At 41.8% G+C, this 19,629-nt stretch overlaps 1 pseudogene; it reads right to left on the reverse strand.

Moving 5' to 3' along the window:
- LOC138090693 (14-3-3 protein zeta/delta-like) overlaps positions 1–19,398 on the reverse strand; it is a 51,227-nt pseudogene extending 31,829 nt beyond the window's left edge.
- Positions 19,399–19,629: the final 231 nt, after the last annotated feature.

Here is a 19,629-nt window from a genome sequence, read left to right on the forward strand (position 1 = left end):
GTAAAAATTCTCAACAAAATTCTAGCAAACCAAATTCAACAACACATTAAAAAGCTCATACACCATGATCAAGTGAGGTTTTTTCCAGGGATGCAAGGGTTCTCCAATATATGCAAATGAATCAACGTGATACACCATATCAACAAATTGAAATATAAAAGCCATATGATCCTCTCAATCAGTTCAGTTCAGTCACTCAGTCATGCCCGACTCTTCAACCCCATGAATCGCAGCACACCAGGCCTCCCTGTCCATCACCAACTCCTGGAGCTCATTCAAATTCACGTCCATCGAGTCGGCGATGCCATCCAGCCATCTCATCCTCTGTCATCCCCTTCTCCTCCTGCCCCTAATCCCTCCCAGCATCAGGATCTTTTCCAATGAGTCAACTCTTTGCATGAGGTGGCCAAAATATTGGAGTTTCAGCTTTAACATCAGTCCTTCCAATGAACACCCAGGGCTGATTTCCTTTAGGATGGACTGGTTGGATCTCTGTGCAGTCCAAGGGACTCTCATGAGTCTTCTCCAACACCACAGTTCAAAAGCATCAATTCTTCGGCACTCAGCTTTCTTCACAGTCCAACTCTCACATCTATACACGACCACTGGAAAAACCATAGCCTTGACTAGATGGACCTTTGCTGGCAAAGTAATATCTCTGCTTTTTAATGTGCTGTCTAGGTTGGTCATAACTTTCCTTCCAAGGAGTAAGTGTCTTTTAATTTCATGGCTGCAGTCACCTTCTGCAGTGATTTTGGAGCCCACAAAAATAAAGTCTGACACTGTTCCCACTGTTTCCCCATCTATTTCCCAAGAAGTGATGGGACCAGATGCCCTGATTCTAGTTTTCTGAATGTTGAGCTTTAAGCCAACTTTTTCACTCTCTTCTTTCACTTTCATCAAGAGACTTTTTAGTTCCTCTTCACTTTCTGCCATAAGGGTGGTGTCATCTGCATATCTGAGGTTATTGATACTTCTCCTGGCAAGCTTGATCCTCTCAACAGATGCAGAAAAAGCCTTTAACAAAATTCAGCATCCATTTATGATAAAAATCCTTCAAAAAATAGGCATAGAAGGAACATACCTCAACATAGTAAAGGCTATATATGAAAAGCCCACAGCAAACATTATTCTCAATGGTGAAAAACTAAAAGTTTCCCTCTAAGATCAGGTACAAGACACGGGTGTCCACTCTCACCACTATTATTCAACATAGTTTTGGAAGTCCTAGCTACAGCAATTAGAAGAAAAAGGAATAAAAGGAATCCAGATCAGAAAAGAAGAAGTAAAACTCTTACTGCTTGCAGATGACATGATACTAAATAAGAAAACCCAAAAGAAACTATCATAAAATTACTAGAGCTAATCAGCGAATTCAGCAGTCATGGGATACAAGGTCAGTACACAGAAATCACTTGCACTCCTATATACTAACAATGAAAAATCAGAAAGAGAAATTAAGAAATCAATTCCATTCACCACGGCAACAAAAAGAATTAAATATCTAGGAATAAACCTACCTAAGGAAACAAAAAAACTATAAGACACTGATGAAAGAAATCAAAGACAACATAAACAGATGGAGAAATATTCCATGTTCCTGGGTGTGAAGAATCAATATTGTGAAAATGGCTATACTACCAAATGCAGTCTACAGATTCAGTACAATCCCTATAAAATTACCAATGGCATTTTTCACAGAAGTAGAACAAAAAATTTCACATTTCATATGGAAATACAAAAGACCCTGAAGAGCCAAAGCAGTCTTGAGAAAGAAGAATGGAGCTGGAGGAATCAAGCTTCCTGACTTCAGACTATCCTACAAAGCTACAGTCATCAAGACAACATGGTACTGAAACAAAAACAGAAATATAGACCAGTGGAACAAGATAGAAAGCCCAGAAATAAACCCACACACCTATGAGTACCTTATTTTGACAAAGAAGGTAAGAATATACAACGGGGAAAAGACAGCCTCTTCAGTAACTGGTGCTGGGAAAACTGGACAGCTAGGTACAAGAGAATGAAATTAGATCACTACCTAACATCACACACAAAGGTAAACTCAAAATGGATTAAACACCTAAATGTAAGACCAGAAACTATTAAACTCTTAGAGGAGAACATAGGAGGAGAGGAGAACACTTGATGACATAAATCAAAGCAAGATCTTCTATGACCCACCTCCTAGAGTAATGGAAATAAAAACAAAAATAAAGTGAGGCCTAATTAAACTTAAAAGCTTTTGCACAACAAATGAACCTACAAACAAGGTGAAAAGACAACCCTCAGATTGGGAGAAAATAATAGCAAGGGAAACAACTGATAAAGAATTAATTTCCAAAATATACAAGCAGCTTATATAACTCAATACCAGAAAAGCAAACAACCCAATCAAAAAGTGGGGAAGAGGCCTGAAGAGATATTTCTCCAAAGAAGACATACAGATGGCTAACAAGCACATAACAAGATGCTCAACATCACTCATTATCAGAGAAATGCAAATCAAAACCACAATGAAATACCACCTCACACCAGTCAGAATGGCCATTATCAAAAAGTCCACAAATAATAAATGCTGGAGAGAGTGTGGAGAAAAAGGAACCCTCTGGCATTGCTGGTGGGAATGTAAACTGATACAGCCACTATGGAAGATGGTATGGAGACTCCTTGAAAAGCTAGGAATAAAACTACCATATGACTTAGCAGTCCCACCCCTAGGCATATACCTTGAGGAAATAAAAACTGAAAAAGACACAGGTACCCCAGTGTTCACTGCAGCTCTATTTACAACAGCTAGGACATGGAAACAACCTAGATGTCCACTGACAGGTGAATGGATAAAGAAGCTGCGGTACATATACACAATGGAATACTACTCAGCCATAAAAAAGAACACATTTGAATCTGTTTTAATGAGGTGGAAGAAACTAGAGCCCATTATACAGAGTGAAGTAAGTCAGAAAGAGAAATGTAAGTATCGTATACTGACACATATGTATGGAATCTGAAGAGATGGTCCTGATGAATTTATTTTCAGGGTGGCAATGGAGAAACAGAGAACAGACCTATGAACAAGGTGGGAAGAGAGCAGGGAGAAGGGGAGATGTATGGAGAGAGTAACAGAGAAATATACAATACCATGTGTAAAACAGACAGCCAATGGGAATTTGCTGCAAGACTCAGGGTAACTCAAATAGGGGCTCTGTGACAGGCTGAAGGGTGGGATGGGAAGAGAGATGGGAAGGAGGTCTGGGAGGGAGGGGACATGGGTATAACTACAACTGATTCTTGTTGATGTATGACAGAAAACCACAGAATTCTGTAAAGCAATTATCCTTCAATTAAAAAATTAAAAAAAAAAGAAAGCTGAGGGCCAAAGAATTGATGCTTTCAAACTGTGGTGCTAGAGAAAACTTCTGAGTCTCTTGAAGTACAAAAAAATCAAACCAGTCAATCCTAAAGAAAATCAGCCCTGAATATTCATTGGAAGGACTGATGCTGAAGCTGAAGCTTCAATACTTTGGCCACCTGAAGAGCTGACTCTTTGGAAAAGCCCCCAATGCTGGGAAAGATGGAGGAGAAAAAGAAAAGGGGGCAGCAGAGGGTGAGACGGTTAGATAGCATCACTCAATGAATGTAAATCTGAGCAAACTCTGGGAAATAGTGAGGGAGAATGAAGCCTGGTGTACTGCAGTACATGGGGGTCACGAATAGTCAGACATGACTTAGCAACTGAACAACAAATGTTAAGGGTCTGATTGCTGCATTTGAGGAAGCTGTGAATTGGCATTGAAGTCAGAACACCAGATTCCAGTCCTAGTTTTGCAAAATGATAGATATGTGATCTTCCAGTCAATCAACCTTTCTGAGCCTCAGTTTCCACTGTTGTCAAAAGGAGGTGCTGACACTGATGGTGCCCTCCTCCCAGAGATCCTATGATTTCATCAGACCCAGGATCTGTCACCACCAACACGGCCCCTGCACCTAATAGACATTAGGATATGAATATGGCCTGAAGCTGATGGTCAGGACTCTTCAAGCCTGACCTGAGGCTGAATTGAATGTGCTCACTTTTCCTTGCTGAGGCAGGATGAGGTCCAGGTGTGGGGGCGCCTGCCAATGTGTTTAAGTGGCCTCAGCTGAGTGACTGTGGCTTTGGGGTGGATGGCACCGCAGAGACTTAGGTAAGTCACCATTTTCCCCTTGGTGGTAAACTGCCTCCAAATGATCCTGGCCATGACAATTAGAGAGCCTAAACTTACTCTGTAAAACCAGGCTTTGAGTTAAAAGGAGCTTTCTTTCTTTGACTTCCTCAGCTATTTAGGTTGTTGTTGTTATGCAGATATTAAGTAACACATCATCAGCTTAACACCTCCCGCCTCTTTTTGGAGCGGACTTGGACTGGAGGTTGCTCTAATGAGGAACCGGCTTTGCAGTTCCCTGTTAGATGAGCTAAGTTGTGTCTGACTGTTTGTGACCCCATGAACTGCAGTACACCAAGCTCTGCTGTCCTTTACTTCCTGGAGTCTGCTCAGATCATGTCCATTGAGTCAGCGATGCTATCTAACAATTTCATCTTCTGCCGCCCTCTTCTCCTCCTGCCCTCCATCTTTCCCAATTGGGATCTTTTGCAGTGAGTCAGCTCTTCGCATCAGGTGGCCAAAGTATTGGCGCTTCAGCTTCAACATCAGTCCTTCCAATAAATATTCAGGGTTGATTCCCTTTAAGACTGACTGGTTTGATCTCCTTGCTGTCCAAGGGACTCTTAAGAGTTTTCTCCAGCGCCACAATTTGAAAATATCAGTTCTTCAGTATTCAGTCTTCCTTATGATTCAGCTCTCACATGACTACTGAAAAAAACCATAGCTTTGACTATACGGACCTTTGCTGGCAAAGTGATATCTCTGCTTTTCAATATGCTGTCTAGGTTTGTCATAGCTTTCCTTCCAAGGAGCAAGTGTCTTTTGATTTCATTAATTTAGGTTGTAAATTCATTCATAAATTTTGGTTTGTTGGGAAGGCTGGATGATCCAGCTTTGTGATTTTAACCTAAAGCCAAATTTCTGGGCTCTTTATTGCATACCAAGCTACCTGGAAAATTTGAAAGTAAATACATTTTAAAGAGAAAAGAAAAAAAGAAGTGCCTGATACTCCATGATGAGGTTTTTGCAACCTGCAAATGTCATTGCTTTGTTGCCTGTAAAAGAACTGGACAGAAAGTTCTGTTTTCATTTTCTTCCAAACTGTTTATGTGACTAGGAAAGTGATAGTGTGTCTCTCAGAATATTTTAACTGTCTTGATGCACTCCTTAAAAAAACACAAAGCCAATTGTCCATGCAGACCTCGCAGGGAGGTGGCTCTGAGTAAGGCCCAGCAGTGTTTGCTTTTGCAGATATCTGAAGTGGGAGCCATGGAGACCGGTATATCTGACGGCTTTGTATCTATCCCCAAGACTTAGGAGAGCTGTTATATGGATATTGGATCAAAGGTCATGAATGCACTCATCACACTGTATTCAACTTGGCTGGTGGATCTGGGGTCTGAGTTTTAAAAAGTTCTAAAGAGATGAGGGGCCACCTGCCCTGGTTGCCAGGACTGAGCATTTCCAGTAAATCTGGGACATTCTCCCAAAACTGGGATGGTGGCCCCCCCTACTAAAGATCATCCCATTTTCCTACTGGTGGTGCCCACAAAAGGAGACCAGATGAGGTAAGCAGAGACAGCACAACACTATTTAAAGCAGTGCCTGAAGCAGAGTTTCTGAAGGGCTCATTAAAGGCAGGTTGCTGGGCCCTCCCGTCAGTCCCCACTCTGCATCTGGGGAGGGCCCGGGAATGCGCACTGCAAACAAGTCCCCAAGAGCTGCTGCTGCTGCTGCTGCTGCTGCGAGACTCCATTTAAGAGCCTCTGCTCTAAAGCACTGGAGTCTTGGCTACACGCTGAAAACACCTGAAAATTTTATACACCGAATTGGCGGGTGGGTCTCACTCCCAGATGTTAGCTATGGGGCTTTCTAATCCCCACTCGGGTGATTGTGTTCAGTCACTTCTGTCATGTCAGACTCTCTGAGATCCCATAGATTATAGCCCACCAGGCTCCACTGTCCGTGTGATTCTCCAGATAAGAATACTGGAGTGGGTCGCCGTTTCCTCTTCTAGGAGATCTTTCCCACCCAGGGATCAAACCTGCTTCTCCCGCATCTCCCACATTGTAGACAGATTCTTCCCCACTGAGCTATGAAGGAAGCCCTCAGGGGATTATAACACGCAACAAAGTTTGAGATCACTGTTCTAAAAGGCCCGAAGTGCTCTGACCTGAACTCATTTTCTGACACTTGTTCATATGACATTCAACACATATTTGCAGAGCAACTACTGTGTACCATGCATTGTGTCAGAGGCTGGTTGATGAAAACAGACATAATCCCTCCCTCCAGGAGCTACTATTTAGGGGGAAACATAGCGTAAACAACCCGTCCATTCTGAAGGAGATCAGTCCTGGGTATTCTTTGGAAGGACTGATGCTAAAGCTGAAACTCCAGTACTTTGGCCACCTCATGCAAAGAGTTGACTCATTGGAAAAGACTCTGATGCTGGGAGGGATTGGGGGCAGGAGGAGAAGGGGACGACAGAGGATGAGATGGCTGGATGGCATCACCGACTCGATGGACGTGAGTCTGAGTGAACTCCAGGAGTTGGTGATGGACAGGGAGGCCTGGCGTGCTGCGATTTATGGGATCGCAAAGAGTCGGACACGACTGAGCGACTGAACTGAACTGATAGCGTAGGTGGCGCTAGTGGTAAAGAACCTGCCTGCCAATGAAGGAGACGTAAGAGATGATGGTTCAATCCCTGGGTCAGGAAGATCCCCTGGAGGAGGGCATGGTGACTCTCTCCAGTGTTCTTGCCTGGAGAATCCCATGGACAGAGGAATTTGGCAGGCTACAGTCCATGGGATCGCAAGAGTCAGACACGACTTAGTGACTGAACAGAAGCATACACACCAATAATGTACAATTAAAAATAAATTGGAGATTAAGAGCAAGTTTTTAGGAGTAAGAGAGAATAAGGGCATGCAAAGGGGAATGATCTTGGACAGAAAAGTTACTGATGTTGAAGCCAAAGCTTGAAAAACTAGGAGCCAGCCATGCTGAGTGAGGGGAGAGGATGTTGATCACCAGAGCTGAGGTCCTCTTTGTGCCCTGTGTGGGCTGATTCAGCAGATATTAAGTAACACACATCAGTTTAACACCTCCCACCTCTTCTCTGAGCGGACTTGGGCTGGAGGTTGTTCTAATGAGGGGCCGACTTTGCAGTTCCCTGCTAGATGAGCTGGGGCTTCCAGGACTGCCAGCCAGGCAGGGAAGTCCAAAGCCAGGCCCTGTGGCTCAGCACTCGGGAGTCCCAGGTGCATGGCCATCTGCAGTGGCCCCTTGCATTATGTGGGGTTTTTTTAATCTATTGCCCAGATGGAGAGTTAGATTAATGGTTCTGGCAGGTAACCAGAGACCTGAGGAGGGAGGGTGGCAGCGGGGGCAAAGGCTGTCCTGCGTGAGCAGGTGTGGACATCCTCAGGGCAAGAGAAGGGGAGCATGCATACACCCTTTGTCACTGAAAAATAATGGCAGAGTACATGTGAGCTGAAACTAAATCCTTCTAAAGAGTAAACGAATATGCTTCATGCAGCTCTGCATGGCCAAGAACTTCCACCCTGTCCTAAACTGCACACAAAGGAGAAGAGAAGGGAGACTTTGCTTCCTAGTTTTATAGTCAGTGAAACAAAGGCTCAGAGGAGAAGGACTGTCTCAGGCTTCATGGATGGGGAGATGGGATGGATGTGCAGGCTCCCATTTGCCATTCTATCCTAGTTCCCAGTACTCTGACAACCTTGGAAGTAGCTCTGGGAGAAAGGACTTTTGCTAGGGGTGCAGCTTGTCTGGGACCTAAGGAAAGCAGAATAGGGGTGAAATGAGCAAAAATGGGACTGATAAATGTGTCCCCATCATGTACTCAATAAACATTTACTGAAGGTACTGAGTATAAGAGAGACCCTGCCCCAGGCAAGAGAAAGAGATAAAGTCACTACTTTGGCCCAAGGAGTCGTGTCCAACTCTTTGTATCTCCATGGATTGTAGCCCTCCAGGGTCCTCTGTCCACAGGATTTTCCAAGCAAGAATGCTGGAGCAGGTTGCCATTTACTACTCTGTATTTTACTTATATCTGCATTATTAACACCTGTCACATAGTAAACCCTCAACACATGACTATGGAAAGAAATGATAAAGATTTATTGAATTCACTCAAGCAGCCCTGGCTATCAGTAGGCAGGACTGTTTTTCAAACACAGTAATGTGTTTCCTTGACAGCGGACTCTGCATGGAAGATCCTTGAGAAGAAAGGTGCCTGAGAGAATAGATAAGGAGATGAAGATTTGGAGAGGAAAAAAATGAGATGAAATGATACTGCTTATATGTGGGATCTAAAAAAATGATACAAATGAACATATTTACAAAACAAAACTAGGGTCACAGATATAGAAAACAAACATGGTTACCAATGGGGAAGTGGGGGGGATAAATTAGGAGTTTGGAATTAATATATACACCCTGGTGGTGGTGGTTTAGTCGCTAAGTCGTGTCTGACTTTTGTGATCCCATAGACTGCATCCTGCCAGGCTCCTCTGACCATGGGATTCTCTAGGCAAGAATACTGGAGTGGGTTGCCATTTCCTTCTTCAATATACACCCTATTATATGTAAAGTAGATAACCAACAAGGACCTACTGTATAGCAGAGAGAACTATACTCAATGTCTTAATAATAGCCTATAAAGAAAAGAATCTGAAAAAGAATATATATAGTTGTATTAGTTCCAGTATGCTGAAAGGTTAGACTCAGATATCTGAGTCTAACAGAACCTTGTAAACTAACACAGCATTGAAATCAACTATACTTCAATTTAAAAAGCAATCAAACAGATGAGTCACACACATATACAAAGAACCTATTTGTGACTCCAGGCAAATTCTGTTTATTAGAAAAATCAAAGTTTTTTAAAAAGAGGTGAGGTGAGAATCAAAACAAACAGAACAAGAAAAAAGAAAGAAATATGGAAACTCTATGGAGAAAATCTAGAAAAGAAAAGCGATGTAATCAGACATACTACATATTCTGGGGTCAACAGAATTTCAAGGTCATAAAAGTCTAAACACTATACTGGGTAGATGGAAGAGGATCTCAGCACCCCTAAATGTGTGAAAGACTTATCTACCATGGCTGGAAATAAGTATATAAAATCTAAAATTGAAAAATCAAGACAAACTTCTAGATATTTATTTTTCAGATAGAGGAAGGGCAAAGAGCTCAAAGTGGTGGCTCTTGAATGAAAGGATAGAAGATACTCTAAAGATTCCCTCCACTCCTAGGTTAGTCGACTGGCTCTAACACTCTCCTCTGCTCAGAACCAGGCAGCAACCAGATCTGAACCCCTGGGCAACCAACCCCATCCAAACAGAAAGAAGGGGTGCAGACAAGAGGTGTAAAGTGGAGAACAAAGTCAGGCCTTTGGACAGAGGTGGATTGTGAGGCATCCCAGGCTAACTTCCAAAGTCAAGAACTGTTAAAATGGTATTTTATTTTTGGAGTTGATTGGGAAACTTCAACCAAATAAAAAACATCTTTCTTTCTTCCCTCCTGAAATAATGGAGGAAACAACAGGAGGGAGGATGGGTCAAGGTAGGTCAAAGTGAATCTTCTGGTTGCTCCTTGCTCAGATGGCCCAGTCTGCCCCGCACTGATTGGGCTTCACACAGCTTGAAGACAAGGAGAAGCCCCTAGAATAGAAATCACGAAACAGAAGCAGAGAACAGAACGCCAGGGCTGGCCTGATCTCAGTGACCATCTTGTCTGATTCTCTCTTTGCCTGAAATGCAGGTGGTAAAGTTCAGTGCTGTTGGGCATGGAGGCAGACAGGGCAGAGTCTGACTCTTGCTGGTTCTCTTTCTTCTCTGGGGAGAGAGGAGAGATAAGCAGAAATTGTTCTATGCAGTGAGCACTGGCTGAAAAGTAGGAGTCCTAGATTCCAGCCCCTAAGCTAGTGAAAATCAATTGTTTAAACTTGGGAAAAATCACTTAATTGTGAGCCTGAATCATCTCATTTGTGGGCTAGATGACATTCCATGAGATTCTGGGTTCACCCCCCAGAAAGCTGAGTAGCAAACTTGGAAAGAGATGTTTCATCTTCATGTCATGCCCAGAAGGCCTAATTCCATATATAGAAGGCTAAAGTATACATATAGAAGCCCAGGTTCCACAACCAGAGAACCAGGTTCTATGCCTAGAGAAGTGGGATCCATATCAGGAAACACTTTGCAAGCCTAAAGTCAGATTCCACACCTAGAAAGCCAAATTCCATGTCTATAGGCCCAGGTTTCACTTGGAGGACCAGATTATATGCATAAGGGAAAGTTCACATCTATGAGAAGTAAATCAATGCCTCAAAGTCCAGATTTTATGGATGGAGTGCCTGGCAGACCAGGTCCCATGCATGTAGAACCAACTTTCTCAATGTCCTCACCTTCATAAGAACCTTTCCATAAACTTCAATTACAGTTTATACAATCCCATATCTTCCTAACCAAAACCTTCACTTTAACAGTAGATATCCTGTGAGACTGGGAGTTTGACTGGCACTATAGCTCAGCCAGTCTCAGGATGATTTTCCATGTCTGATTTTCAGCAATTACAGTCCTGTGGCTACAGGAGATAAGGATCTCTTTGAGAACACATATAGAAGCTCTTCAGTCATTTATATGATGCTTGAGCTGGGAATTTGAATCCCTGAGCTCAGCTTTTCTTTCACTACTCTGTGCAGCAACATTAAGAGCAACCAACCAATGTAATTATATTCTTTAGTTTTCAAAAAATGTTCAAAAGTATCATATATGCCACATCAACAAAAGGAAAGACAAAAATCAAATGATCATCTCAGTAGGTGCAGAAAAAACATTTGATAAAGTTCAATATCCTTTCATGATAAAAAAAAAAAAACCCTCCCACCAAAGTGGGTATAAAGAACACATTTCAACATAACAAAAGCCATTTATGACAAACCCACAGCCAAGCTAATACTCCACAGTGAAAAGCTGAAAGCCTTCTCAGCTAAATTCTGGAATGAGACAAGGTTGCCCACTCTCACCACTTCTTTCCAATACAGTGTTAGAAGTCCTAGCCACAATAATCAGGCAAGAAAAAGAAATAAAGGTATCCAAATAGGAAGATAAGTGGTGAAATTGTCATCATATGCAGATAACATGATACTCTATAAATAATATCCTAAAGACTCCACAAAAAACTGTTAAAACTGATAAATGAATTTTGCACAGTACCTGCTGCTAAGTCGCTTCAGTCGTGTCCGACTCTGTGTGACCCCATAGATGGCAGCCCACCAGGCTCCCCCGTCCCTGGGATTCTCCAGGCAAGAACACTGGAATGGGTTGCCATTTCTTTCTCCAATGCATGAAAGGGAAAAGGGAAAGTGAAGTCGCTCAGTCGTGTCTGACTCTTCACGACCCCATGGACTGCAGCCTACCAGGCTCCTCCGCCCATGGGATTTTCCAAGCGAGAGTACTGGAGTGGGGTGTCATTGCCTTCTCTGAGTACAGTAGCAGGATACAAGATTAACATACAGAAATTTGCTGCATTTCTTTACCCTAACAATGAAATATTAGAAACAGGAAATTTTTAAAGTCTCATTTAAGATCACATCAAAAAAAAGATAAAATATCTAGGAATAAACCTGATCAAGAAAGTGAAAGACTTATACACAGAGAACTGTAAAATATTGATAAAGGAAATTAAAGATGATGGAAAAATAACTAATGCTCTTGAATTGGGAGAATTAATATTATGATGGCAATTCTACCCAAAGCAACCCACAAATTTAATGTGATCCTTATCAAATTACCCATAACATTTTTCACAGAACTAGAACAAATAATCCTAAAATTAATATGGAACCACAAAAGACCCAGAATTGCCAAAGCAATCCTGAGGGGGATAAACAAAGCTGGAGACTTCAGAGAATGTCTACAAAGCTACAGTAATCAAAACAGCATGGTACTGCCACGAAAGTAGACATACTGATGATTGGAGCAGAATGGAGAGCCCAGAAATAAACCCACACATGGTCATTTAATCTTTGACAAAGAAAAAAGGCAGTCTCTTCAGCAAGTGGTGTTTGGAAACCCAAACAGCCACATGTAAGTCAATGAAGTTAGAACACTCCCTCATACCATACACAAAAGTAAATTAAAAGTGGCTCAAAAAATCAAATATAAGACATGACACCATAAATTCCTCAAAGAGAACATAGGCAAAACAGTCTCTGACATAAACTGTAATAACATGTTCTTAGGTCAATCTCACAAGGCCAAAGGAATAAAAGCAAAAATAAATGGGACCTAATCAACCTTATAAGTTTTTGCACAACAAAAGAAACCATAAACAAAATGAAGAGACAACCTACATAATGGGATAAAATATTTGTAAATGATGGAACCAATCTATACAGACAGCTTATACAACTCAATATAAAAAAAAAAAATGAGGAGAAGTCCTAAATAGACATTTCTCAAAAGGACATACAGATAGCCAACATCACTGTCATGTTAAAGATGCTCAGTGTTGCTAACTACTAGAGAAATACAAGTCCAAACTACAAGAGGTATCACCTCATACTGGTCAGAATGGCCACCATCAAAAAGTCTATAAATAATAAATGCTGGATAGGGTGTGCAGAAAAGGGAACCCCTCTATACTGTTGGTGGGAATGTAAATTGGTAGACGCTATGGAGAACAGCTGGAGAAGGCAATGGCATCCCACTCCAGTACTCTTGCCTGGAAAATCCCACGGATGGAGGAGCCTGGTAGGCTGCAGTCCATGGGGTCGCTAAGAGTCGGGCTCGACTGAGCGACTTCACTTTGACTTTTCCCTTTCATGCATTGGAGAAGGAAATGGCAACCCACTCCAGTGTTCTTGCCTAGAGAACCCCAGGGATGGGGGAGCCTGGTGGGCTGCCGTCTATGGGGTCGCACACAGTCGGACACGACTGAAGCGACTCAGCAGCAGCAGCATGGAGAACAGCATGGAAGTTCCTTAACAAATTAAAAATGTTACAGTATGATCCACCAATTCCACTCCTCAGCATATATCCAGAAAAGACGAAAACTCTTATTTGAAAAGATACATGCAGCCCAATGTTCATAGCAGTGCTCTTTACAATAGCCAAGACACTGAAGCAATTTAAATGTCCATCAACAGATGAATAAAGAACATGTGATACATATATACAACAGAATATTACTCACTTATAAAAAAGAATAAAATAATGCCATTTGCAGCAACATGGACAGACCTAGAGATTATCATACTCAGTGAAGTAAATCAGACAAAGACAAAAATATATAATATCACTTATACCTGGAATCTAAAAATATGATACAAATGAACTTATTTACAAAACAGAAACTGACTCACAGACACAGAAAACAAACTTCTGGTTTCTGAAGGGGAAAGGGGAGGGAGAGGGCTACATTAGGGATTTGGGATTAACAAACATACAATTATATTAAAATAGATAACCAACAAGGACCTACTATAAAGTAGAGGGGACTATATTCAATATCTTGTAATAACCTGTAATGGAAAAGAATCTGAAAAAGTATCTACATATGTATAACTGAATCACTTGGCTGTACAGCTGAAATTAACACAATATTGTACATAAATTATACTTCAATAAAAAGCAAAAATGAGTAAGTATCATATATGGAGTCACCAGTCCCTTGCTTCTTACAGATGGTTAATTAGATATGCAGGTATTTTGCATATCTCTATAAATTGTTCACACTGTGGACTCTCGGTACTCTGTTTACTACAGGAAATAGAGTTATTAGTGTCTTCAGCATCTTTATTCTTATCAGAGAGTCAATTCTAGAAATCTCAGAACCAGGTCAGAAAACTCATCCTTAAAATTCTGTTTTTCTAGAAAACACTTGATTTTAAAATCTGTATTAGGGTTGTCCAGAGAAACAGAACCAGAAAATGGAATTTTATCAGATATGCATACATAACATAGATGTATATGAGATTTATTATGGGGAATTGGCTGATGCACTTATGGAGGTTAAGTAGTCCCATGATTGGCCATCTGCAATTTAGAGATCCAGAAAAGTAAGTGGTATAATTCAGTCTGAGTCTGAAGGTCCAAGAACCAAGGAGCCAAAGATGTAAATCCCAATCTGAGGACAGGAGAAGAGATAAGAATTCCCATTTCAAGCAGTGAGTTGAGAGGAAAGGGATGACTTCCTCTTTCTTCATTTTTTATTATATTTAGGCCCTCAACAGATTGGATGATGCCACTCACATTAGGGAGGGCAGTCTGCTTAACTAAATTCATGGATTCATCTGGAGATAACTTCGGAGACATATCCAGAAATAATGTTTGATCTGGGCACTCTGCAGCCAGACAGGTTAACACAAAAAGTTAACCATCATGTGTTCTGTATACATAAAGTGCCAAATTCAGTTCTAGTAGTGCAGGCTCCATGCTCAGAGGCTGAGATTCCAGACTTGAAAAGTTAAGATTCAAGGCCTAGATGACTAGGTTCAATACCTGCTAGGCTGGATGACATTCAAGTTCTACCTGAATGCCACAGAAAGCCAGGTTATAGAGGGAATGATATTACACAGTTTAGCAATTTATGGGGGGTTTCCCTGATAGCTCAGTTGGTAAAGAATCCGCCTACAATTCAGGAGACCCCAGTTTGATTCCTGGGTCGGGAAGATCTCTGGAGAAGGGATAGGCTACCCACTCCAGTATTCTGGCCTGGAGAATTCCACAGACTGTATAGTCAGTCCATGGGGTCACAAAGAGTTGGATATGGCTGAGAGACTTTCACTTTTCACCTTAGTAATTTTTGGCATGCTTGAAAGGCCTCCTTCCATGACCACATGTCCTGACGCAGAACATAGGAGCTTTGGTTCTATGTCTAGTGTGCCAGGTTACAGGCCTAGTAGGGCAGTGTTTATGTGTGTCAGGGTCCACATATAAAAGTAGAGGTTCCAGCCCCCGGAGTGCCTGATTTTACCACTAGAGTGGCAGGCTCACAGCTGGAGAGAGTCTTCAGGGATGGAATTCAGAATCCACGTTGGAGGGCCAGGTTCCATGCTTGAAGGGCACATTCTATACCAGGAGGGCAATTGTTCATGCTTAGATGTTTAGGTTTCATGCCTAGAGGCCCAAGTTCCATGTCAGCAGGCTTGGGTCTTGTGGACGAACACAGTGTATGACTGGACAGGCAGAATCTGCCTGCAATGCACGAGACTTGGGTTCGATTCCTGGGTCAGGAAGATACCCTGGAGAAGGAAATGGTAACCTACTCCAGGATTCTTGCCTGGAGAATCCCACAGACAGAGGAGCCTGGCAGGGATGGGATCACAGTCCATGGGATCACAAGAGTCAGACAATGACTTAGTGACTAAACCACCACCACCACCACACATAAATTAATACTTGCAATTCGAGATTTCATACACTGTTATGTTCCATGCTTTGGGGACTATTCCATGTTTAGAGTTTGAGATTCCTTTCATGGAATATCAGGCTCCATTTTGGGATATTGTGATTCTGTACTTAGAATGCCAACTTCCATGCCATGCCTGGGTGACCAGGTTCCATGTCTTAGGCAGCCAACTTCTATGACTGAAACACTGGACTTAATGTCTGGAGTGCCAGATTCCACACTTATAAAGCCACATTCTGCACTGGAAGACTGAGATTCCACCTATTGTGTGCTATGCCACTTCTATACGTTTTAGGGATAGAGTCCTATGTGGGATACCAGGATCCATGATTGCAGGGCAGTGATATTCCATACATGGAGCACCAGCTTCCATCCTTGGACATTGGGACCCACATACATAGTATTTTATGCCTGGAGAAGCAGGATTCACACCTGGAGAGATATTCCATGTTTGGAGAGCTTAATCCCATAGTTGGAAAGCCATGTTCCATGTTTGAAGGGACATATTTTTTTCCATTCATAAAACTTTTATTCCACTTACATGAACTTAATACACATGTTCTTAGTAATTATGCTTGGATTGTTCATGAAAATCTCACAAGACATTAAAAAAGCTGGCCATCATCTCAAGTTATTTCCCTGTTAACTATTTTTATGGCACATGCATGTTAGGCAAGTATTAAAAAAAAAAACCCATAAAAGCAAAAAAAAAAAATCTTAAAAAGATAGTTAAATACATGGGTTTTTTTTTTGTTTTGTTTCACTGCTGCACTTGATATCCATGAAGTAACAGATATCAAGCAATTTACTTTTACTCCATCTTTGCTTGTACATTTCTTCTTAGGTTGCTGATATATTTAAATGAAAATAAAGAGTGTAGCAAAAATAATGCAAGCAAATAGCAGGTAATTCTACAAATAATGGAACGTGAACCGTTCCTGCCCTTATGCAGAGTAAACTGGGTCACAACCAGAGGAACACTTCTGTAGCTGTAGTCAACGGTGTGCACGCTGACACTGACTATTCCACACATAACACATAGTCTAACGTGCAATATCCATGGGATAGCCACTTCTACTATAGCCTTGTGAGTGCTCCAAACCTAAAAGTACCCACAACTATATCTGTGACTGGAACCAATTAGCCCTTCTATTCTCCACCAGGACAAACCAATATATAGGCAGTTTTCTTTGCTTAGACATGGAAACAGTTTTAACACTGGCCCTTGTGAAGCCACAATGTACCAAAAGTACTGTGCCAAATATTTATGACTTGTATAAAAATTCCACATCCCCATATTGACCACTTCAAGATGAAAACAGGTAACTCTCCCTAAATGTTAACTGGCTCTATTCCCTTAATATTAAACATAAAAAATCACATGGGAAATTCATATAGAAGTAGCATAAACCTGTCATAAATCATAAGCAAAAAACTATTTGTGGGACAGCACAGATGACAAATGGTCCACTGTGTAAATTTCGGAGTGAGGCAGACAGTGTTAGAAGTCCGGTTATTTTCCCCCTCCTTCTCCTGCTTCACTTTGTCTCCTTGGGTATCCGATGTCCACCATGTCAAGTTGTCTCCCAGTAGCTGCACTATTAGCATGCCATCTTTGTATGACTCTTCATTGAATGCACCAAGTTCAGCAATGTCTTCACCAAATGCTGTCTTTGCAAGAAAGCAGGCTTTCTCAGGAAGTTGAAAATCTCATCATACAAAACAAAAAAGTTAAGGGCCAGACCCAATCTGATAGGATGTGTTGGTTGCATTTTCTTTTAGCTGATTTCAAAAGCTTCTCGGTATGCTTGCCGTGACTGATTCACAATCCCTTTCTTGTCATCACCAGCAGCAACCTCAACCAAGGAACGGTAGTAGTCTTGTTTTATTTTCAAACAGAAGACTTTGCTCTCTGCTTGTGAAGCACTGGGGATCAAGAACTCTTCCAATAAAAACAAAAGTAAACAAATGGGACCTAATTAAATGGCAACCCACTCCAGTAGTCTTGCCTGGAAAATCCCAAGGACGGAGGAGCCTGGTAGGCTATAGTCCATGGGGTTGCAAAGAGTCGGACATGACTGAGAAACTTCACTAAATTTAAGAGCTTTTGCAGAATGAAGGAAACTATAAGCAAGGTGAAAAAACAGTCCTGAGAATGGGAGAAAATAATAGCAAACAAAACAACTGACAAAGAATTAATCTCCAAAATATACAAGCAGCTCATGCAGCTCAATACCAGAAAAACAACCCAATCAAAAAGTGGATAAAAGACCTAAACAGACATTTATCCAAAGAGAACATACAGATGCTAATAAACACATGAAAAGATGCTCAACATCACTCATTAGAGAAATGCAAATCAAAACCACAATGCGGTTATCACCCCACATTGGGCAGAATGGCCATCATCAAAAAACATCTATAAATAAGAAATGCTAGAGAAGGTGTAGAGAAAAGGAACCCTCTTACACTGTTGGTGGAAATGCAAACTGGTCCAGCTGCTATGGAGAACAGTGTAGAGATTTCTTTAAAAACCGGGAATAGAACTGCCATACAACCCAACAATCACACTGCTGGGTGTACACCCCAAGGAAACCAGAATCGAAAGAGACACATGAACCCCAGTGTTCACTGCAGCACTATATACAATAGCTAGGACATGGAAGCAACCTAGATGTCCATCCGCAGATGAATGCATAAGAAAGCTGTAGCACACATACACAATGGAAGATTACTCAGCTATAAAAAGAAACACATTTGAGTCAGTTCTAATGAGGTGAATGAACCTGGAGCCTATTACAAAGTGAAGTAAGTCAGAAAGAGAAAGACAAATACTGTATATTAACGCATATGTATCGAAGAAGGCAATGGCACCCCACTTCAGTACTCTTGCCTGGAAAATCCCATGGACAGAGGAGACTGGTGGGCTGCAGTCCATGCGGTCACTAAGAGTTGGGGACGACTGAGCGACTTCACTTTCACTTTCACGCATTGAAGAAGGAAATGGCAACCCACTCCAGTGTTCTTGCCTGGAGAATCCCAGGAACAGAGGAGCCTAATGCGCTGCCGTCTATGGGGTCACACAGAGTCGGACACGACTGAAGCGACTTAGCAGCAGCAGCAGCTACTCATATATGTGTATATGGAATTTAGAAAGATGGTACCGATGATCCTACAGGCAGGGCAGCAAAGGAAACACAGATGTAAAGAACAGACTTGGACTCCGTGGGGAAAGGCGAGGGTGGGATAATTTGAGAGAAAAGCATTGAAACACATGTAAAATAGATCACCCATGCAAGTTCAATGCATGAGGCAGGGCACACAAAGTTAGTGCTCTGGGACAAACCAGAGGGATAGGGTGGGGAGGGAGACGGGAGGGGAGTTCAGGATGGTGGGGACAGATGTATGCCTGTGGCACATTCACGTTGATATATGGCAAAACCATCACAATATTGTAAAGTAATTATCCTCCAATTAAAATAAATTAATTTTTGAAAAGAACTCTTCCAAAAGTAACAGTACATCATTGCAGATATGTCCTAGCTTGGTCTCTATTTTCTCTCTGTATTCTTGAGTCATCTTCTGTTTTTTTCTCAGCACCTTCCATCTTTTGCTCAGTACTTGAGAGGACCCTCCAAGATGACCTATGGGCTCCTACAACATTTTTACAAGCAACTGAGAGAAGAATCCTCTCCTCAATGGCTAATTCGGCTCCTGGCTCAGTTGCAGACTTCATGCAGGCTGCCATATCATCACATCGCTCAGTCTGCTTGGCCAGTTTGGCCTTCTGTACCAGATCATTTTTATCCATGACAGGATATTCTGTGTCTGAAGTGGGTGGCGGCAGATGGGCAGGACTTTGACGGGACATATTTTATACCTGCTTTATAGGTTTTCATGCTTAGAGAACAAAGTTCTATGCTGGGAGATCTAAGTCCCTTCCCTGTTCAGTGTGTTATCATGTAGAGGATCAGATTATATGCTTGGGAAGGTAAAATTGGACCTAAATCAGATTATATGCTTGGAGAGGTAATACTAGACC

Source organism: Capricornis sumatraensis, chromosome 14 (assembly GCF_032405125.1).
Source record: "Capricornis sumatraensis isolate serow.1 chromosome 14, serow.2, whole genome shotgun sequence".
Taxonomy (NCBI): domain Eukaryota; kingdom Metazoa; phylum Chordata; class Mammalia; order Artiodactyla; family Bovidae; genus Capricornis; species Capricornis sumatraensis.